The sequence below is a fragment of the Bufo gargarizans genome, chromosome 6 (genome assembly GCF_014858855.1).
Source record: "Bufo gargarizans isolate SCDJY-AF-19 chromosome 6, ASM1485885v1, whole genome shotgun sequence".
NCBI classification, from domain to species: Eukaryota; Metazoa; Chordata; class Amphibia; order Anura; family Bufonidae; genus Bufo; species Bufo gargarizans.
Genome location: NC_058085.1, coordinates 215,712,940 through 215,736,536, shown reverse-complemented (window position 1 = coordinate 215,736,536; position 23,597 = coordinate 215,712,940).

Genomic DNA, 23,597 nt, shown 5'->3' with positions numbered 1-23,597 from the left:
CCCAAAGTCCTGGCGGGCGCCCAAATGACCGCTCTAACGCCCGCAGGTGACCTATTTGCCCTTACTGTCATAAGATAGGACATACAGAACCAATGTGCTGGCAGCAAAAAGAGAAACCCTCAAGGCTGAGGACCGCCCCTCAATAGGTCCACAAGATCCTAACTGGATGCCCAGATATGTAGGATCCCGTCCAGAAGTAGAAATCCAAATTAATAGAGTTTCCTTTGTAGCCCTGCTGGACACCGGATCTCAGGTCACTCCCATCCTACGGCCTGCATTTGATAAATACTGGGACCAGAACCAATTTACACAACCACCAGAATTGTAGTTCTATCTTACAGCTAGCAACGGGAAACCTGTGCCAATACATGGTTATTGGGAGCCCACTCTGCACGCAGGAGAAACCACCCTACCTAGACAAAGTGTTATTGTTGTACAAGACGGAGACAAAGGTGGTTCTGCAGTGATCCTAGGAATGAATGTCCTTAGGAATTGTTACAATGCAATGCTTGAGGCATCACACCAATCTATGCATACTGCTTTACCTGCCTCCAAAAGGAGCATACAACAAACCATCTGTGTGCTAAGAGCACAACAGAAATTTGTCAATAACAAAGGAGAAATCTGCTGTGTCCGCATCCAAGGTAACCAGCCTGTGATCCTTAAGCCAAATGCAGAGACACTCTTATGGTGCCGTGCCTCCCTGGGAATTCAAGGTCATGACTACCAAGCCATGGTAGAGCCTTTAGCGCTAGATGACCATCCTTTAGTCAGAGCCGCCAGGAGCTTAGTGACTGTTTTTTAAGGAAAAGTGCCTGTCCGTCTCATAAACTTGAATGATCACCATGTTACCCTCCATAAAAATTATCCTGTTGCTCAGCTATTGCAAGTTTCTTTCCAGGATGTCATCAGCGTGCTTACAACTAAAATAGGACAATCTGGGGGGCGTGGCCGGAAGCTGACATGAGGACCTCATACCCTAACTTTTCGTTAATCCTGAACTTAACAGACGCCAAAATTTCCACACCGAGGAGCAAAAGATCGGGTAGATCCCGCGTGCCCAAAATGTCACGAAATAGAGCTCTCACTGCCGCAGAAAAACTTAAAGAAGTCGCTCGCCCAGATCACCAAGATGGCGGCGGAGCGGGAGAGCAGTCACGCGCATCGTCGGCATCTGGGGAATTGCTGCTGGAAGCGGAGGAGGCGACCCAGAGTGAGCCTTCACTTAAACAAGTGTCGGAGCAACTACTACTGGCTATTACTACCTGCCGATCTTCCTTATCCGGAAAGATGGAAGAAGTGAAGGTAGATATAGGCCTTCTGCGGGCCGACATGCAGAACATGCGTGAGCGCATAAAAGAATCTCTGATGTTGAGGATAGAGTACACCCGATACCTGCGCAAATATCTGAATTAGAAAAGAAAGTCGAGAATCGCACGCGGCGCAATAATTTGCGCATTGTGGGACTCCCAGAGAGAGCGGAAGGCACTGATCCTGGGACTTTTGTTACTACTTGGCTGAAGTCTACCTTCCCAGAGGCCACTTTCTCTACTGCACTCATTGTGGAGAGAGCTCATAGAGTTCCCGCCAAAGTGCCACCACCAGGGGCTCCTCCGCGCCCGTTGTTGGCCCGACTGCTGAATTCTAATGATAGAGATCACATCCTTCAACTGGCGAGACGTAAGCAAAATATCTGCTTTGAAAATGCCACAGTCATGCTCTTCCCAGATTTCTCTGCGGAGTTACAAAAGCGCAGAGCTACGTTCGTGGCGGTGAAGAAGCGACTTCGGGAACTGGACATACCTTACTCCATGGTGTATCCAAGCCCGTTTGAGGGTTACTGATGGAGAAAGAAGCAGATTCTTCAACTCGCCGGCGGAAGCTGCTGCTTAAATGGAAAGCAGACCCCGTCCTGCTAGAGACCACAGATAACTTTAATCTTGAGTCATGTGTGTTGGACTTTTCTTGTGCTAGGGAGGAGACGCGATAGGAAGTGTGGTCTTCTTATTTGGAATGCAAGTTGTCCTCACCTATGCCTTAATTTTGCAAGTATAACCTATCAGGGGACACTCTGTTCTTGAACGTTATTGTTATATATTATGCCATTACTTGATGTGCTGTGGTGTAGTTTTGAGCACTTGATCATATTCGGATGTGAGGGGTGTGTGGGTGGGGGGGCATCTCTCCTCTGGGTACGGCTACGCATTGCTTTACTGCAAGAGGATTTACAATAGGATAATAGCCAGACATCAGTGTGGGTGCGGTGGAGGGGCAAGTTGTGCGCTTATCCCTCATGCTATAGCTAATAACATCAGTGCGACTGGTAAAATATACCATTAGTACTCCCCGTTTAAGTGTAGCCACGGGGGCCTTGACACTGCTTGGTTATTGCAGGGCTGAAAAGTGTTTACCTGGAATGAGTCGTATTCCAAGTCCTGCTTCTATATCTTGTTCTATGGTTTATGTTTATTTGTTCAATGATATGTACTATGTCAGAAATACGATATTGAGCTTACCAAATCACAGGATTGCTGGGATGGCAGACGTGAGAGATGGGGGATACTGGGATGAGCGATGGATCCTTATATTTGAGTCGGATTTCATAACATGGCAGACATGAGAATAATGTCATGGAATATCCGGGGTCTGGGGAGCGTTCGGAAAAGGGCCATGGTATTCTCTGAGATACAGAAATTTAAGCCACACATATTGTATTTGCAGGAGACACATCTAACCACAGAAACAATTGGACGACTGAGGAAGCCGTGGCAACAATCGATACAGCATTCCTGCTATACAAATATGTCCCGAGGGGTATCCATAATGATACATAAATCGTTGCGGTGGGAACTTGAGCAAATACAGATTGATCCTGCGGGTCAGTACATATTTGTAGCGGCATACATTCAAGGTAACCTATATGTTTTACTAGGGGTATATATACCTCCCCCATCCTCTTTGAAAATACTCCATCGGGCTATTAGCTTTGCAGTTTCCTACCCATCAGCTAGGGTGTTGTGCATGGGTGATTATAACATGACCATGTCTAACACCTTAGATAGGTTCCACCCGAGGGGGACATTGGAGAACGCTGACGAATATGGTTCCTCCCTAGCTAAATTGATGACAGAAGTTGGCTGGGCGGATATGTGGCGGCTTAAACATCCTAGTGATAGAACCTACTCTTGTCATTCCTCCAGTCACAATAGTCTGTCCAGATTAGACTATATTATGGGGAAATCTGATGTGTGCTCTGCTAATTATAGGATTGAGTATGGAGTGAGAGGGGTCTCTGACCATTCCCCGGTATTCCTAACCCTGTTACCGGATCTTAGACGGGCAGGTCACTCAATTAAGATACACCCCTTCTGGCTTACCCTTTTTTCATCCAATGACCGTATACCGGATCAATTAGCAACATTTGTAGAGGTTCACGATGACAACGTAGACTCATTGTTGAAATGGGATACACTAAAGGCTTATTTGAGGGGTTGCCTTAAATCCTCCATATCTTTTGTGAAGAGAGCTTCAGCTAGACTTGAGGAAGAGACGGCTTCGGAATGCTCTGTATTGGAGAGATTATATATTGATGATCCCACGGAACAGAATAAACAGAATTGGCTGGTGAAGGGGAGTCAATATTTGAGTCTCCTGAAAAAAAAGGCTCAACGCAGGCTGTTCTTCACCAAACAATTCTACTTTGAGCTGGGGAATCAATCAAGTAAACTATTAGCCCATATAATCCAGCAAAATCAGGCGTCCCCAGCGATACTCAGGATTAGAGATGTAAACGGTACCCTATTGACTGAACCTGATGCCATTATTGGTAGATTTCGAGAGTACTACCAGATGCTATATACTGGGAGGGCAGATTATACAACTGATGAGGTGAGAAGTTATTTGTCAGAAATAGAGATCCCTACATTGTCACAGGAATCAAGGAGCATATTGGAAGCCCAGATAACAACTCAGGAGATCTCAGAAGCCATAGCCGCACTTGCGAGAGGGAAATCACCTGGCCCGGATGGGATGCCGGTGGAAATCTACTCCAAATATGCTGCTTCTCTATCTCAATCCCTGATAAATATGTACAGTGAGGCGTTTAGACGGGGTTGTTTGCCTCCATCCTTATATGACGCATCAATTGTGGTTATATTGAAGCCAGAAAAGGACCCAGAGGAATGCGGCTCTTACAGACCGATATCCCTGCTGAATCTGGATTACAAAATTCTGACTAAGATCTTGGCATCAAGATTGGGCAGGGTGGTTAGCCCATTGATTCATTCGGATCAGTCGGGGTTTCTGCCTGGGAGATCTACATCAGATAATATTAGAAGAGTACAGGTGATTACACAAATAGGGTTAGCTAGAGAACAGAAGTGGGCTTTGGCGTCATTAGATGCAGCCAAGGCCTTCGATTCAATAGAATGGCCATACTTACTTACCTCACTGGAAAAGTTTGGGTTTGGTCCCAATTTCATTAAATGGATCTCCATATTATATAAGGAACCGAAATCTAATATCCTAGTAAATGGAACACATTCAAGTAGCTTCCCATTTGGAAGAGGCACGCGGCAGGGTTGCCCGCTCTCCCCCTTGCTTTTTGCATTGGCTATTGAACCCCTGGCTATACGTATCAAGCAGGATGAGATCTTCAGGGGAGTGAGTCTGGGAACGGGAGAAGATAGAGCAGGTTTATTTGCGGATGACATGGTGTTATTCATGTCTGAGGTGGAAAGCACTCTCCCGAGAGCTGTAACATTAATTGATGGATTTAGTCGATTCTCTGAACTATCAATCAATTGGTCTAAATCGATACTCTTCCCCTTATATGACATGGACCCTATACAACTTCCTAACGGGGATTTGCCTATAGTATCTAGCTTTAAATATCTGGGTATCACTATTACGAAAAATGCTGATTCCTTTCACGCTTTTAATGTTAGACCTCTTTTAGACTACTGTAAAGATAAATTTAGGATCTGGGGAGGCCTACCATTATCGGTGGCAGGCCGCATCAATTTGATCAAATTGGTTGTCCTTCCTAAATTTTTATATATTATGGAGCATGCTCCCGTTATTATCCCAAAGAAAATCTTCCAGCAGTACAAGTCCATGCTAGCGCCCTTTCTGTGGGGGCCTAATAGACACAAACTACCTATATACTTACTACTTGGCAGGACAATTATGTTACTTGAAGGCATGGTTGAATACTGAGGTTCAAGCACCCAGGTCTGAATACCTCCTGGCTGAATATTTGAATGTGAAATCGCTGTGGCCTGTTTTAGAACATCCAAGTCTATTCCCTAGACGACTGCTACCAATACATAGGTTAGGTATCCAAGTGTGGAAAGCATGTAAAACTTTACATGGGTATTCGGATCACATTCCAGATGTCCCTCTATGGGATAATCCTATGTTCCCGTCTCTACTGTCATTGCCTGGAATTCAGTTCTGGAAGAGGCATAATGTATGTCAGCTAGGAGACGTATATGATGGTAACAATTTCTGTGCATATGATACACTGTGTAGTAGATATGACCTGCCTAGGAACTCATTTCACAAATTCCTACAGATACGCCATGCTCTGCAGACACATTTTGGGGCGACACGGATTCAAATCACCAAATTTCCTATGATTGGAGTGATTCGATCCCAGGGGCCCAAAGGATTTATTTCAGGATTATACACCCATCTATTGAACACCAAATGTAAACTGGCTCCATTAAAGGTGATATTGAAATGGCAAGCATTAATTCCAGATCTTGCTGATGATGATATTGAGGATTTACTAGAGTCCCCGATGCTGGTGTCCCCAGCAATAAATAATAAGTTTATACAATTATGCATATTGCATCAGGGATACTTATCTCCTCTACGTTTGTTTAAAATTGGTGCACTAACTCATACCTGTTGCCATAGATGCTCCATGGAAGGCGCTGATTTTTGGCACCTGATTTGGATGTGCCCACACATCCAGAGGTTCTGGACGAAAATTACTGACTTTTTGACCACTCTTATGAGTCGCCCAGTGTCCATGGATCCCAAATTATGCATCTTTGGCATCTTAGATGATGAGTTATGGGATCATTATGAGAGGATATTTTTTAGGGAGACCTTGTTTATGGCAAGGAACGCAATAGCAATTAGGTGGATGGGGGAGAAAGGACCCACATTGAAGCAGTGGAAAAAATTAATAAATATCATCATCCCATATGAAAATATTGTGTACAAGAATAGAGGGTGTGCCTCCAAATCCGCTAAAGTGTGGGAAAGGTGGTGTTCCTCACCGCAATCACTATATACTAGACAGGATCTATCTAATTCTCTGGCTGCTGTATCTAGACAAGCGTGAATTATTGAATAAAATAATGCACTGAATGTACTGAAGGCAAACATACTGTACATGGAAATGTGTATTTGGTAATGTGAGTGATCGACATGACATGGTACATATTGTATTTATGTTTTTTTTATACGGTACATACCGTTGTGTGTACTTTATATACCTGATGTATTTACATGCTCAATAAAAAGAATTTAAAAAAAATATAGGACAATCTGCGCAGAGCTCCAGTACTCCAGAGCATTCTCCGCCTGCATCATGGTGGGAAGAACTCAACGTGGGAGACAGCTCTACGCCCAAAAACCAAATTGAAGGAGTTTTGAACATTGTGAAGGAAAATCATCAAGCCTTCAGTAAGCACTCTATGGATTATGGAAAAGTCAGTGGGATCAAACACACTATCCCTACCGGTTCTCACCCCCCAATAAAAGAAAGGTACCGGCCTATAACACCAACGATGTACCAATCTGTAAAACAAATGATCCAAGAGATGAAGGATTCCAATATTATCCAAGACAGCCATAGTCCATGGGCTGCACCCTTAGGTTCTTGTCCGGAAAAAGGATGACAACATCAGATTCTGTGTGGATTACAGAAAACTTTATCAACTCACCCACAAGGATGCCTATCCTTTACCCAGGATTGAAGAATCCCTGACAGCACTGGGATCTCTACCCTTGATCTGACCAGTGGATACTGGCAAGTACCCATGGCTCCTGAAGACCAAGATAAAACTGCTTTTACCACCTCCATGGGCCTATTCGAATTTAATCCCATGCCCTTTGTACTTTGCAATGCACCAGGAACATTTCAACGACTAATGGAACGCTGTTTAGGCCATAGAAACTTTGAGACCGTCCTACTCTACCTGGACGATGTCATAATTTATTCCAAATCCTACGAAGACCACTTGAAACATCTTGTAGAAGTCTTTCAAGTCCTCATTAAACATAGACTTAAGATCAAACCATCTAAGTGCTACCTCCTGAAGCCAGAAGTCAAGTACCTGGGACATGTCAGTGGAGAAGGTATTAAACCAGATCCTGAAAACTTAGCTGCAGTCTGGGATTGGCCTACTCCTACCACAGTAAGAGGTGAGAAGTTTCCTTAGTTTTGCAGGATACTACAGATGCTTCATCCCTCACTTCACCCAGATTGCTGAGCTAATTCAGGAACTCATAAGAGGACACCCAAAGAAGTATCAGAAGACGCAGATACCTGTGGAATGGAATGAAGAAAGGGAAATTGCCTTCCAGCTCTTGAAAAAGAAGCTGACCGAAACACCTGTTTTGGGATATCCAGATTACCAACAACCCTTCCATTTCTACACTGATGCCAACCAGAAAGGCCTGGGAGCTGTCCTGTCTCAAGTGCAAGAAGGTAAAGAGAGTAATTGCTTATGCTAGCAGATCCCTGAAAGAAGCTGAAAGGAATGATCAAAACTACAGCTCTTTCAAGTTAGAGTTTCTTGCACTTGTGTGGGCTGTCACTAAAAAAATTAAGGACTACCTTGCAGCAACTCCCTTCATAGCTTTCACCGATAACAACCCACTGGCACATCTCAATACAGCCAAGCTAGGTGCCTTAGAACTAAGATGGGCCTCATGCCTTGCTAACTACAACTTCACTGTAAAATACAGAACAGGCAAATCCAACGAGAATGCAGATGCCTTATCTAGCCTGCCTACCTAAGAAGATCCTAATACACACGTAGATGACTGGAAAAAAGATGCCTAATTTCTACAAAAATTTCGCCCAACAAAGCATCCTCTCCATCAAAAACAAGAGTCCTAAATCCCAATCTACAAAACAATCCAGACTCTCAAATTGAAAAGGAGAGATGGATTAAACTTCAGTCAGAAAGTAGAGTAATCTGAGAACTACATGATTTCCTCACCAGTGGAAGAACACCTGAGAGAATCTGCATAAGAAATGCAGACCCAGAACTGTTTAAGCTGTGGAGACACCAAAAACAACTTTCTGCAGGAGGGCCTACTATTGAGAAGAAGACTGGATGCAGTTACGTATGACAGAGTATTAGAAATCCACATAAAACAGCACAATTAATAATAAAATACATAAAGCAGCGGACATGAGAAAACTTGAGTGTGACAATAAAAATGAGCTCCAGACATCAAGGGACTAGTATAATAACAAATAGCAGCATAGTCACATAAGGCTCACTATAGCAAACATGCGTCCATATAATGCAGTTTACCGCTCAACACTAAAGCGTGAAGGGCGGTGATATATCTATGCATAGCAAAGTGTAATGCTGCTAGTAAAAATCACAGAAAATATCAAGATTACTGACCCAGCCTGGAGCGTACCGCCCGACGATCGCTTCGCTATGCGCTTCCTCACGGGGCATAACAACATAGCCAATCATTCCCTCCTATGCACCCCTCCATCGTAGAGTCAACCAATGGGTGAATGTGATATTCCCAGCCTATCAGTTATCGGGTCACTTGTTCCCGCTTCCAGATACATCCGGGATCTCATCATAAATCGGTGAAGCAGCCGGCTACGTCATGTATCACATGATCCGTTACATGGAATAACAATGTCACGTGGCGGGTCACATGACCGGCTACGCTATCGCGCATCACAGTGGTAAGGGAGAAACTCCTATTCTATATTTATCGGAGCACTCCTTCGTCTCTAGTTTCAATTGGTGAATGTTATAGTATATATTATATCTTAATGGAACAGGATATCACAGTTAACAATAAAAAATATAAGTATAAATAAAGAATTCATAAAAAAAGACTATAGAGTGTCATCTAGTGCAGCCTGACTAGCTGTATTTACAAATTCAAACACTGCAATCCAATAACGTGACAAATGTCAATAAACAAGTGAAATGCCACAGATGGCATACAATACAGATGTACAGTTGTGTTCAAAATTATTCAACCCCCACTGAAATTGATGGTTTTGGCCAGTTTGACATTGATTTTTATCATTTCAGTCATCTTGTTTACAATTAAATCAAAGAGGCACTTGTAAGTCAGACAAATATAACATAACATTTATAATGAAATAACCACAAATGTATTTTCTGTGCTCACATCATTATCAGTTTTATTCAACCCCCAAGTGACATTCAATCTTAGTACTTAGTACAACATCCTTTTCCAGTTATAACAGCTTTTAAACGTGAAGCATAGCTTGACACAAGTGTCTTGCAGCGATGTACGGGTATCTTCGCCCATTCTTCATGGGCAAAAGCCTCCAGTTCAGTCACATTCTTAGGCTTGCGTGCTGCAACTGCTTTCTTTAAGTCCCACCAGAGGTTCTTAATCGGATTTAAGTCTGGTGACTGCGATGGCCACTTCAAAATGTTCCAGCCTTTAATCTGCAACCATGCTCTAGTGGACTTGGAGGTATGCTTGGGATCATTGTCCTGTTGAAAGGTCCAATGTCTTCCAAGCCTCAGGTTTGTGACGGACTGCATCACATTTTCATCCAATATCTCCTGGTACTGAAGATAATTCATGGTACCTTGCACACGCTGACACTTCCCTGTACCTGTAGAAGCAAAACAGCCCCCCACCATGATTGACCCCCCGCCTAAAGCATGATTGACCCCCCCCCCGCCATGCTTCACAGTAGGCAAGGTGTTCTTTTCTTCATAGGCCTTGTTCTTCCTCCTCCAAATATAGCGTTGATCCATGGGCCCAAACAGTTCTAATTTTGTTTCATCAGTCCCAAAACTTTTGTGGTTTGTCCACATGACATTTGGCATACTGCAGTCGACTCTTCTTATTCTTTGGAGACAGAAAGGGGGTGCGCCTGGGAGTTCTGGCATGGAGGCCTTCATTACGCAGTGTGCGCCTTATTGTCTGAGCTGAAACTTCAGTACCCACATCTGACAAATCTTTTTTCAGTTCCTCAGCAGTCACACGGGGACTTTTCTCCACTTTGCGCTTCAGGTAGCGCACAGTAGTTTAAGTCAACATCTTCTTTCTGCCACGACCAGGTAGCGTTTCAACAGTGCCCTTTGCCTTGAATTTGCGAATAATACTTCCTATGGTGTCTCTTGGTATGTTTAACATCTTTGCAATCTTCTTATAGTCATTGCCCTACCTGTGAAGAGAAATCACCTCTTCTCTTGTCTTCCTGGACCATTCTCTTAACTTCACCATGTTTGTAAACACACCAGTAGGGATGAGCGGACCCGAACTGTATAGTTCGGGTTCGTACTGAATTTTGGGGTGTCCGTGACACGGACCCGAACCCGGACATTGTCATAAAAGTCCGGGTTCGGGTTCGGTGTTCGTCGCTTTCTTGGCGCTTTTTGAAAGGCTGCAAAGCAGCCAATCAACAAGCGTCATACTACTTGCCCCAAGAGGCCATCACAGCCATGCCTACTATTGGCATGGCTGTGATTGGCCAGAGCACCATGTGACCCAGCCTCTATTTAAGCTGGAGTCACATAGCGCCGCCCGTCACTCTGCTCTGATTAGTGTAGGGAGAGGTTGCAGCTGCGACAGTAGGGTGAGATTAGGCTGATTAACTCCTCCAAAAGACTCCATCCAGTGATCGATATGCAGCTGTGGATCATTGAGCTGCTGATACTCAATTGCTCACTGTTTTTAGGCTGCCCAGACCGTTTGTCAGTCACTTTTTTCTGGGGTGATCGGTGGCCATTTTATGTCTTGTGGTGCGCCAGCACAAGCTGCGACCAAGTGCATTTAACCCTTTTTTTGGCCATATACTACATCAGGGGCAAGCTGCGCCTGTCACCAAGTGCATTTAACCCTCAATGGTGTGGTTGTTTTTTGGCTAAAACCTACATCAGGGTGAAGCTGTCACACCAAGTGCATTTAACCAGCAATAGTCTGTTTATTTTTTGGCCATATACTACATCAGGGGCAAGCTGCACCTGTCACCAAGTGCATTTAACCCTAAATGGTGTGGTTGTTTTTGGGCTAAATCCTACATCAGAGTGAAGCTGTCACACCAAGTGCCTTTAACCAGCAATAGTCTGTTAATTTTTTGGCCATATACTACATCAGGGGCAAGCTGTGCCTGTCACCAAGTGAATTTAACCCTCAGTAGTGTGGTTGGTCAAGCTGTCACACCAAGTGCATTTAACCAGCAATAGTCTGTTTATTTTTTGGCCATATACTACATCAGGGCAAGCTGCGCCTGTCACAAAGTGCATTTAACCCTCAGTAGTGTGGTTGGTCAAGCTGTCACACCAAGTGCATTTAACCAGCAATAGTCTGTTTATTTTTTGGCCATATACTACATCAGGGGCAAGCTGCGCCTGTCACCAAGTGCACTTAACCCTCAATGGTGTGGTTGTTTTTGGGCTAAAGCCTACATCAGGGTGAAGCTGTCACACCAAGTGCATTTAACCAGCAATAGTCTGTTTATTTTTTGGCCATATACTACATCAGGGGCAAGCTGTGCCTGTCACCAAGTGCATTTAACCCTCAATGGTGTGGTTGTTTTTGGGCTAAATCCTACATCAGGGTGAAGCTGTCACACCAAGTGCATTTAACCAGCAATAGTCTGTTTATTTTTTGGCCATATACTACATCAGGGGCAAGCTGCGCCTGTCACCAAGTGTATTTAACCCTCAGTAGTGTGGTTGGTCAAGCTGTCACACCAAGTGCATTTAACCAGCAATAGTCTGTTTATTTTTTGGCCATATACTACATCAGGGCAAGCTGCGCCTGTCACCAAGTGCATTTAACCCTCAGTAGTGTGGTTGGTCAAGCTGTCACACCAAGTGCATTTAACCAGCAATAGTCTGTTTATTTTTTGGCCATATACTACATCAGGGGCAAGCTGCGCCTGTCACCAAGTGCATTTAACCCTCAGTAGTGTGGTTGGTCAAGCTGTCACACCAAGTGCATTTAACCATCAATAGTGTGGTTATTTTTTGGCTCATCCCAGTCTAATTCTGTCAGTAAACGTATACCTGTCACCCAGCGCCTAAATACTAGGTCTCAAGTTTATATCCAGCTAAATCTGTCGTTACTGGTGTGGCTGGTCAAGTTATTTAGTGTCCGTCAAAGCACATTTTTTGTTCTGGGTTGATATACAATTCCCAATTTAGCAATTTCCTAATTTAGTGGTTTCTGCTGTATCAGAGCTATTTGAAATCTATCCCTAAAATGGTATATCATATTCAAGGTGCACATAGGGTAATTCAGAATAACTTCACACACCCGCTACTGTGCATTTCCAAGTCTAATTCTGTCAGTAAACCTATACCTGTCACCCAGCGCCTAAATACTAGGCCTCAAATTTATATCCTGCTAAATCTGTCGTTACTGCTGTACTGTTGTGGCTGGGCAAGTTATTAAGTGTCCGTCAAAGCACAGTTTTTGTTCTGGTTTGAAATACAATTCCCAATTTAGCAATTTCCTAATTTAGTGGTTTCTGCTGTATCAGGCCTACTTTAAATACATCCCTAAAAGGGTATATCAGAATCAAGGTGCTGATAGGGTCATTCTGAATAACTTTACACACACGCTACTGTGCATTTCCAAGTCTAATTTTGTCAGTAAATCTATACCTGTCACCCAGCGCCTAAATACTAGGCCTCAAATTTATATCCAGCTAAATATGTCGTTACTGCTGTACTGTTGTGGCTGGTCAAGTTATTTAGTGTCCGTCAAAGCACATTTTTTGTTCTGGGTTGAAATACAATTCCCAATTTAGCAATTTCCTAATTTAGTGGTTTCTGCTGTATCAGAGCTATTTGAAATCTATCCCTAAAAGGGTATATCATATTCAAGGTGCACATAGGGTCATTCAGAATAACTTCACACACCCGCTACTGTGCATTTCCAAGTCAAATTCTGTCAGTAAACCTATACCTGTCACCCAGCGCCTAAATACTAGGCCTCAAATTTATATCCTGCTAAATCTGTCATTACTGGTGTACTGTTGTGGCCCGGCAAGTTATTTAGTGTCCGTCAAAGCACAGTTTTTGTTCTGGGTTGAAATACAATTCCCAATTTAGCAATTTCCTAATTTAGTGGTTTCTGCTGTATCAGGCCTACTTTAAATACATCCCTAAAAGGGTATATCAGAATCAAGGTGCTGATAGGGTCATTCTGAATAACTTCACACACACGCTACTGTGCATTTCCAAGTCTAATTCTGTCAGTAAATCTATACCTGTCACCCAGCGCCTAAATACTAGGCCTCAAATTTATATCCAGCTAAATCTGTCGTTGCTGCTGTAGCTGGGCAAGTTATTTAGTGTCCGTTCAAGCACATTTTTAGTTCTGGGTTGAAATACAATTCCCAATTCAACAATGTCATAATTTAGTGGTTTCTGCTGTATCAGAGCTATTTGAAATCTATCCCTAAAAGGGTATTTCATATTGAAGGTGCACATAGGGTCATTCAGAATAACTTCACACACCCACTACTGTGCATTTCCAAGTCTAATTCTGTCAGTAAACCCATACCTGTCACCCAGCGCCTAAATACTAGGCCTCAAATTTATATTCAGCTGAATTTGAATACAATACATTGGGCCAAATAATATTTTTGTTGTTGTGGTGAACGATGACAATGAGGAAAACATCTAGTAAGGGACACGGACGTGGACATGGTCGTGGTGGTGTTAGTGGACCCTCTGGTGCTGGGAGAGGACGTGGCCGTTCTGCCACATCCACACGTCCTAGTGTACCAACTACCTCAGGTCCCAGTAGCCGCCAGAATTTACAGCGATATATGGTGGGGCCCAATGCCGATGGTAAGGCCTGAGCAGGTACAGGCATTAGTCAATTGGGTGGCCGACAGTGGATCCACATTATCTCCCACCCAGTCTTCTGCAGAAAGCGCACAGATGGCGCCTGAAAACCAACCCCATCAGTCTGTCACATCACCCCCATGCATACCAGGGAAACTGTCTGAGCCTCAAGTTATGCAGCAGTCTCTTATGCTGTTTGAAGACTCTGCTGGCAGGGTTTCCCAAGGGCATCCACCTAGCCCTTCCCCAGCGGTGGAAGACATAGAATGCAGTGACGCACAACCACTTATGTTTCCTGATGATGAGGACATGGGAATACCACCTCAGCACGTCTCTGATGATGACGAAACACAGGTGCCAACTGCTGCGTCTTTCTGCAGTGTGCAGACTGAACAGGAGGTCAGGGATCAAGACTGGGTGGAAGACGATGCAGGGGACGATGAGGTCCTAGACCCCACATGGAATGAAGGTCGTGCCACTGACTTTCACAGTTCTGAGGTAGAGGCAGTGGTGAGTCCGAGCCCACAGCGTAGCAAAAGAGGGAGCAGTGGGCAAAAGCAGAACACCCGCCGCCAAGAGACTCCGCCTGCTACTGACCGCCGCCATCTGGGACCGAGCACCCCAAAGGCAGCTTCACGGAGTTCCCTGGCATGGCACTTCTTCAAACAATGTGCTGACGACAAGACCCGAGTGGTTTGCACGCTGTGCCATCAGAGCCTGAAGCGAGGCATTAACGTTCTGAACCTTAGCACAACCTGCATGACCAGGCACCTGCATGCAAAGCATGAACTGCAGTGGAGTAAACACCTTAAAAACAAGGAAGTCAATCAGGCTCCCCCTGCTACCTCTTCTGCTGCTGCCGCCTCGGCCTCTTCCTCCGCCTCTGGAGGAACGTTGGCACCTGCCTCCCAGCAAACAGGGGATGTACCACCAACACCACCACCTCCGTCACCAATCATCTCAACCATGTCACACGGCAGCATTCAGCTTTCCATCTCACAAACATTTGAGAGAAAGCGTAAATTCCCACCTAGCCACCCTCAATCCCTGGCCCTGAATGCCAGCATTTCTAAACTACTGGCCTATGAAATTCTGTCATTTAGGCTGGTGGACACAGACAGCTTCAAACAGCTCATGTTGCTTGCTGTCCCACAGTATGTTGTTCCCAGCCGGCACTACTTCTCCAAGAGAGCCGTGCCTTCCCTGCACAACCAAGTATCCGATAAAATCAAGTGTGCACTGCGCAACGCCATCTGTGGCAAGGTCCACCTAACCACAGATACGTGGACCAGTAAGCACGGCCAGGGATGCTATATCTCCCTAACTGCACACTGGGTAAATGTAGTGGCAGTTGGGCCCCAGGCGGAGAGCTGTTTGGCGCACCTCCTTCCGCCGCCAAGAATCGCAGGGCAACATTCTTTGCCTCCTGTTGCCTCCTCCTCCTACTCGGCTTCCTCCTCCTCTTCTTACACCTGCTCATCCAGTCAGCCACACACCTTCACCACCAACTTCAGCACAGCCCGGGGAAAACGTCAGCAGGCCATTCTGAAACTCATATGTTTGGGGGACAGGCCCCACACCGCACAGGAGTTGTGGCGGGGTATAGAACAACAGACCGACGAGTGGTTGCTACCGGTGAGCCTCTAGCCCGGCCTGGTGGTGTGCGATAATGGGCTAAATCTTGTTGCAGCTCTGGGACTAGCCGGTTTGACGCCTTGCCTGGCGCATGTGCTGAATTTGGTGGTGCAGAAGTTCATTCACAACTACCCCGACATGTCAGAGCTGCTGCATAAGGAGTTGTGGCGGGGTATAGAACAACAGATTGACGAGTGGTTGCTACCGGTGAGCCTCAAGCCCAGCCTGGTAGTGTGCGATAATGGGCGAAATCTTGTTGCAGCTCTGGGACTAGTCGGTTTGACGCCTTTCCTGGCGCATGTGCTGAATTTGGTGGTGCAGAAGTTCATTCACAACTACCCCGACATGTCAGAGCTGCTGCATAAAGTGCGGGCCGTCTGTTCGCGCTTCCGGCATTCACATCCTGCCGCTGCTCGCCTGTATGCGCTACAGCGTAACTTCGGTCTTCCCGCTCACCGCCTCATATGCAACGTACCCACCAGGTGGAACTCCACCTTGCACATGCTGGACAGACGAGCAGCAGCAGGCCATAGTGGAGTTTCAGCTGCAGCACACACGGGTCAGTCGCACTGCGGAACAGCACCACTTCACCACCAATGACTGGGCCTCCATGCGAGACCTGTGTGCCTTGTTGCGCTGTTTCGAGTACTCCACCAACATGGCCAGTGGCGATGACGCCGTTATCAGCGTTACAATACCACTTCTATGTCTCCTTGAGAAAACACTTAGGGCGATGATGGAAGAGGAGGTGGCCCAGGAGGAGGAGGAGGAAGAGGGGTCATTTTTAGCACTTTCAGGCCAGTCTCTTCGAAGTGACTCAGAGGGAGGTTTTTTGCAACAGCAGAGGCCAGGTACAAATGTGGCCAGCCAGGGCCCACTACTGGAGGACGAGGAGGACGAGGATGAGGAGGAGGTGGAGGAGGATGAGGATGAAGCATGGTCACAGCAGGGTGGCACCCAACGCAGCTCGGGCCCATCACTGGTGCGTGGCTGGGGGGAAACGCAGGACGATGACGATAGTCAGTTAGTTGCCTACAAGCGTGTGTGTCAGGCCTACAGCATGTACTGTGCCAACTACTGCCAGTGCGCAATACCACCACACATATCTGGTGTCACAGTAGATTACATTTAAAAAACAACAAAAATTTTGACTGTAATATAATTGCAGTTAGTTGCCTGCAAGCGTGTGTCAGGCCTACAATGTGTACTGTGCCAACTACTGCCAGTACACAGTGCCACTCATATCTGGTGTCACACTAGATTACATTTGAGAAACAATAACAATTTTGACTGTAATATAATTGCAGTTAGTTGCCTGCAAGCGTGTGTGTCAGGCCTACAGCGTGTACTGTGCCAACTACTGCCAGTGCACAGTGCCACCACTCATATCTGGTGTCACAGTAGATTACATTTAAAAAAATAATAATTTTTGACTGTAATATAATTGCAGTTAGTTGCCTGTAAGCGTGTGTGTCAGGCCTACAGCGTGTACTGTGCCAACTACTGCCAGTGCGCAATACCACCACACATATCTGGTGTCACAGTAGATTACATTTAAAAAACAACAACAATTTTGACTGTAATATAATTGCAGTTAGTTGCCTGCAAGCGTGTGTGTCAGGCCTACAGCGTGTACTGTGCCAACTACTGCCAGTGCACAGTGCCACTCATATCTGGTGTCATAGTAGATAAAAAAAAATTTAATTAAAATTTTGACTGTAATATAATTGCAGTTAGTTGTCTGCAAGTGTGTGTGTCAGGCCTACGGTGTGCACTGTGCCAACTACTGCCAGTGCACAGTGCATCCACTCATATTTGGTGTCACAGTAGTTTGCACGTATAGTTCAACTAATCCAAAAACAACCACAGGTTCCGTCGTGGTTGTGGTGCTGTGATTTCCTTTGGCCCTAGAATAATGCCCAGTGTTCAGAGGCCACGTACCCTGAACTCAAAAAGTTCTGAGAACATAGTTGACTGGCTAACACAGGACACCCAATCTTCTACAGTTTGCGCTCTGAACCATGACGCACCATCCTCCTCCAGCTCAGCTTCGGGCACCTCTCAAGTTTCCACTCGCCCCCGCCTGCGGCCACCACCAACACTAGCACTACAGCTGCTTTACTTGATCTGTCAGAGGAGTTAGTTGGAAGAAATGAGTGATGCACAACCATTATTGCCAGAGGATGTAGATAACAGGGATATGTCTCAGTCAGGCAGCATTACACACATGGACATACGATGTGATGATGATGATGGTGTTTCCCTTCAGGGACCCTTTTGGACCCGGGATTTAAATATTACAATTCAAATAGCCAGAGGCTAATAAGTTCCCGTTTAAGGTCTGTTTTAAAACATAACATTTACTTCTTTATTAAAAATCTATGAGAAGAAAAAAGAAAACAAGTTGTCTTAAAAATAAAATGCAGCTTGGCTCTGCGGCGCTGGGGTAATATGATAATTTATATCATTGTTACTGCTTATATTTGCAGTCTCTTTTCCTATATTTTTCTTTTCCCTGTCTTTGGGGATCGGATATCACTCTATTTTTTGCTCCTATTCTTATCTGTTAATATGGTGAGATATCTGCTCTCTATCTCAATATACCTGTCTAAGATTATTTCTCTATTATATCCTTTTTTCTATCCTTTCCTTCCTAGTTTGCTGCTAGGTTTGAATTTCCCCTACCGTTTGTGTCCATGTGCTCCATGCCTGCAGTACACTAACACATGGATACAGAGTCACAGCTGCACTTGCCTAAAACCTAAATCGCAGCTCCCCCAACATGTTTCACCACTACTGTGGCGTCTTCAAGGGAATGGAGCTACTACTATATATCACATACACTGCGCATTGGGTAAACCTGCTGACGGCTGCCAAGCATGGAATGCGTGGCTCTGCAGAGGAGTTGGTGACACCGCCACGACTTGCAGGCAGGCCTGCTTCCACCTCCTCTACTCCTCCTACTCCATCCTCTTTGCTAACCTCCTCGGCTGAGTCCTTTTCTGCTGCTGCATCTTGCTCCACATCAACTGCACCCCCCAGCTCCCCAGGGGCTATTCCACATCCCGGATACGACAGTGTCACGCCGTCTTGGGGTTGACTTGCCTGAAAGCAGAGAGTCACACTGGACCAGCACTCCTGTCCGCCCTGAACGCACAGGTGGATCAGTGGCTGACTACGCATCAACTGGAGATCGGCAAAGTGGTGTGTGACAACGGAAGCAATTTGTTGGCGGCATTGAATTTGGGCAAGTTGACACATGTGCCGTGCATGGCACATGTGTTGAATCTGATCGTACAATGCTTTGTGCATAAGTACCCAGGCTTACAAGACGTTCTAACGCAGGCCAGGAAGGTGTGTGGCCAATTCAGGCGTTCCTACACGGCCATGGCGCACTTTTCAGATATTCAGCTGCGAAACAACATGCCAGTGAGGCGCTTGATTTGCGACAGCCCGGCCGCCTGCTCAAACAAGAAAAAGCCGTCAACGAGTATTTTTATGACCGGGGTGCTAGGACAGCCTCTGCGGAGCTGTTTTTTTTTTTTTTGCCACGTTACTGGACGCTCAATGGCAATGCCTGTAGGCTCCTGCGTCCTTTTGAGGAGGTGACAAACCTAGTCAGTCGCACCGAAGGCACTATCAGCGACATTATCCCATTTGTTTTCTTCCTGGAGCGTGCCCTGCGAAGAGTCCTGGATCAGGCCGTAGATGAGCTTGAAGAGGAAGAGTTGTGGTCACCAGCACCACCAGAAACAGCCTTATCAGCATCGCTTGCTGGACCTGCGGCAAAGCTGGAAGAGGAGTCTGAGGAGTGAGAAGAGGAATGTGGCTTTGAGGAGGAGGAAGACCAACCACAGCAGGAATCCCAGGATGCTCGTTGTCACCTATCTTGTACCCGTGGTGTTGTACGTGGCTGGGGGGAAGAACAGACCTTCAGTGAGATCAGTGAGGACGAGGAACGGGACATGATTAGCTCACCATCCAACCTTGTGCAGATGGGGTCTTTCATGCTGTCGTGCCTGTTGAGGGACCCTCATATAAAAAGGCTGAAGGAGAACGACCTGTACTGGGTGGCCATGCTACTAGACCCCCAGTATAAGCAGAAAGTGGCTGAAATGTTACCGAATTACAGGAAGTCAGAAAGCATGCAGCAGTTCCAAAACAAGTTAAAAAGTATGCTTTACACAGCGTATAATGGTGATGTCACAGCACAATGGGAATCTAACAGGGGAAGAGGTGAAAGTAATCCTCCTCCTACCACGACCACGCCGGCAAGGACAGGCCGCTTTACAGACGTGTTGTTGATGGAGGAGATCCGGAGCTTTTTAAGTCCTACGCATTGACACAGCCCTTCGGGGTCCACCCTCAGAGAATGACTCGACCGACAGGAAACAGACTACTTCGCCTTAACTGCAGATATCAACACTCTGTGGAGCGATGAACTCCTTGACTACTGGGTGTGCAGACTTGACCTGTGGCCTGAGCTAGCCCAATTTGCGATAGAACTTCTGGCCTGCCCCGCTTCAAGTGTCCTGTCAGAAAGGACCTTCAGTGCAGCAGGTGGTATTGTCACTGAGAAGAGAAATCGCCTAGGTCAAAAAAGTCTAGATTACCTCACCTTTATTAAGATGAATGAGGCATGGATCGCGAAGGCACTGACAGTGGGCGATACATTTGACTAAAAAAGGCCTGATGAGATGCCTTGGGCTAAAAATGGTCCACACTGCTGTATTTTATCTCTGCATGCCGGATGGCTTGCGTGACTTCTCCGCCACCAACTAGGGTTCAAGCCGCAATGTTTTAGGGCACTTTCTGCCTGGAAAACATAAATTTTTCCGGCCACTGCTACAGCAACAATACCTAATTTTTCAGGCATGTGTACATGCCAAATTTTTCTGGCCTAATTTTTTTTTACTGAACGTTAATGCACAATGGCTGTAGGCTCATGTGTCCTTTTGAGGAGGTGACAAACCTGGTCAGTCAAACCCAAGGCAACATCATCGACCTCATCCCATATGCGTTTTTTCTGGAGCGTGCCCTGCGAAGAGTGCTGGATCAGGCCGTAGATGAGCATGAAGAGGAAGAGTTGTGGTCACCATCACCACCAGAAGCAGCCTTGTCGTCGTCGATTGCTGGACCTGCCGCAACGCAGAGAGAGGAGTCTGAAGAAGAGGAGTCAGAGGAGGAAGGTAGCTTTGAGGAGGTGGAAGACCAACCACAGCAGGCATCCCAGGGGGCTTGTTGTCACCTTTCTGGGACCCTTGGTGTTGTACGTGGCTGGGTGGAGGAAGAGACCTTCAATGACGTCAGTGAGGACAAGGAACGGGACATGGCTAGCTTGGTATCCAACCTTGTCCAAATGGGGAGTTTGCGGTTGTGCAAATGGACTGTTTACTGTGCGTTAAACGAGGAGTTTGGTCTGTCACTGTCAAGCGGGCGTAACCCTTACACTACCTGATCGATACAACATCATACCTGATATTTTAAAGCACGTTATTCCAAACAATTTAGGAATCTTAGGTGATTTATGCCCTTTATGGATTAAAACCAGACTCTGTGTCAACTACGTAATTTTCCATGGGAGTTTTGCCATGGATTCCCCTCCGGCATGCCACAGTCCAGGTGTTAGTCCCCTTGAAAAACTTTTCATTCACTATTGTGGCCAGAAAGAGTCCCTGTGGGTTTTAAAATTTGCCTGCCTATTGAAGTCAATGGCGGTTTGCCTGTTCTTGAACATTTGCGGAAATTCGCGTTTGCCGTTGGCAAATGGAAAATTTTATGTTTTTGCAACATCTCTACTCTTCTACCTCAATTGATGTTTACCTATAATAATACCATTCACTGTTCTACGGGGTATACACCTTACTATCTCATGTTTGGCCGACAAGGTAAACTACCTGCTGCCCATACTTTGGACATACAAGTGCCTGATGCCATGAATCCATTGCCAAAAACTGATTGCGTTAGCGAGCACCAAAGACGTCTAGCTGATGCACAATAAATTGTTCACCAATGCATGGAACGTGCTCATAAAAAGCAGCAAAAAGACTTTGACCAATCTGCCAAAACAGAGCCTCTCGAAATTGGTGATTATGTATGGCTACAGAACAATCATCGCACTAGTAAGCTGGACAGTAAGTGAAAAAGAGTTCCCTACATCAATTCAACTATCCCTAATCCAGCAACTGACAACTATGATATCACCAGAGAAAACAAATCACCTCAAATAGTTCATCGCAATCGCTTGAAATTGTGTAAAAAAGAGAAAGATATTCCAACAGGAATACATCCAGATGAGATTGTTACAGAGGACCATCAACCTCCAATTCAAGTGCCTGAACTACCAGCTAAGTCTGTAGAGCCTGCACAAACTGTTGAAAAACTGATGACTGAAACAGATCCACTACAATGGTTCCTTAAACCATGGTTAAACACAGGCCCTGGGGGGCCCAAGGCAGCTGCCTCTTGAGCCCTGCTAGCCACTGCCCCGGGTTTCAGGCTGTCAGCTACACAGGGGGTGCTGCCATGCCATGCCTGCCGGCACTCCAGCCAGCGTACTGTGTCTGTGAGAGCTGTGATCTAGGACCTTAATGACATCATCACCATGTGACCAGTAACCTAGCAATATTACTGGTCACATGGCTATGAGGTCATCACAGGTCCTAGCAGGAGTGTTGCTGCAGGAGAAGTTTGCCTTATCTGTGGAGCTTTTTTTTGTGAAGATTACATCAGAAAAAGGTGACAGGGGCTGTTATGCTAATATACTGTAAACTACTGTATAGTGGGGTGCTGTATACTGTGTGGGGGGCCTGTATACTGTGTGGGGGGGCCTGTATACTGTGTGGGGGGGCCTGTATACTGTGTGGGGGGGCCTGTATACTGTGTGGGGGGGCCTGTATACTGTGTGGGGGGGCCTGTATACTGTGTGGGGGGGCCTGTATACTGTGTGGGGGGGCCTGTATAGTGTGGGGGGGCCTGTATAGTGTGGGGGGGCCTGTATAGTGTGGGGGGGCCTGTATAGTGTATACTGTGGGTGCTGTATAGTGTGGAGTGCTATACTGCTATATTGTATAGTGTGGGGGCTGTATCGTGTATAGTTTGGGGTGCTGTATACGGTGAGGTGCTATACTGCTCTACTGTATACTGTGAGGTGTTGTATACTGTGGGGTGCTGTATACTGTGGGCTGCTATACTGCTCTACTATGTACTGTATAGTGTGGGGTACTATACTGCATACTGTGTGGTTCTGTATACTATAGGGTGCTATACTGCATACTGTGGGGTGCTGGGGTGCACTGTAACACTAGGGTGAGCCGAGCCCTGGTCTCCTTCCTGCAGAGCGATGCCCACTTCCAGCCTGAGCCCAGAGCACTGATCCTGAGCCGCTGGAGTCTTCAGAACTGGAAGTATTTACAGTCATTCACTGTACTCTACCAGGTGTGTGGATTTTTTGTGTGTGTGTTGTGGTGGAGGGAGTGATTGAAGGCGGGATTCAGGGGGCCCAAGTAAATTTTTGCCCAGGGTCCAATAAATATTAAAGACGGCCCTGGTTAAACATTGCTGTACCTGCCCCAGTCAGTACAGTGTCACATTGTCACGGCTGGCGGAGGGGAAAACCCCCAGCCGTGCGGTGCCAGGAGAAGGTAGGGTTACCACTTGGCCGGGACCACAGAGTTAGGGAGCAGGTCACCTCCTATAGCGTCCCTAACGCTGACCCTGTCTCCTGTCTGTATGAGCTGACCTTGGTGGTAGAGGGCTCATACGCCGGAACCTAAAAGTCCCTACAAGCCCTCAAGTCGGCCCTGAACTAGGGGACAGAGTAAGACGACCTGCTCCTCCTAGACACGGAGGAGCAGGAGTCTCAACGGCCAAGCAATACAGGGGGATACA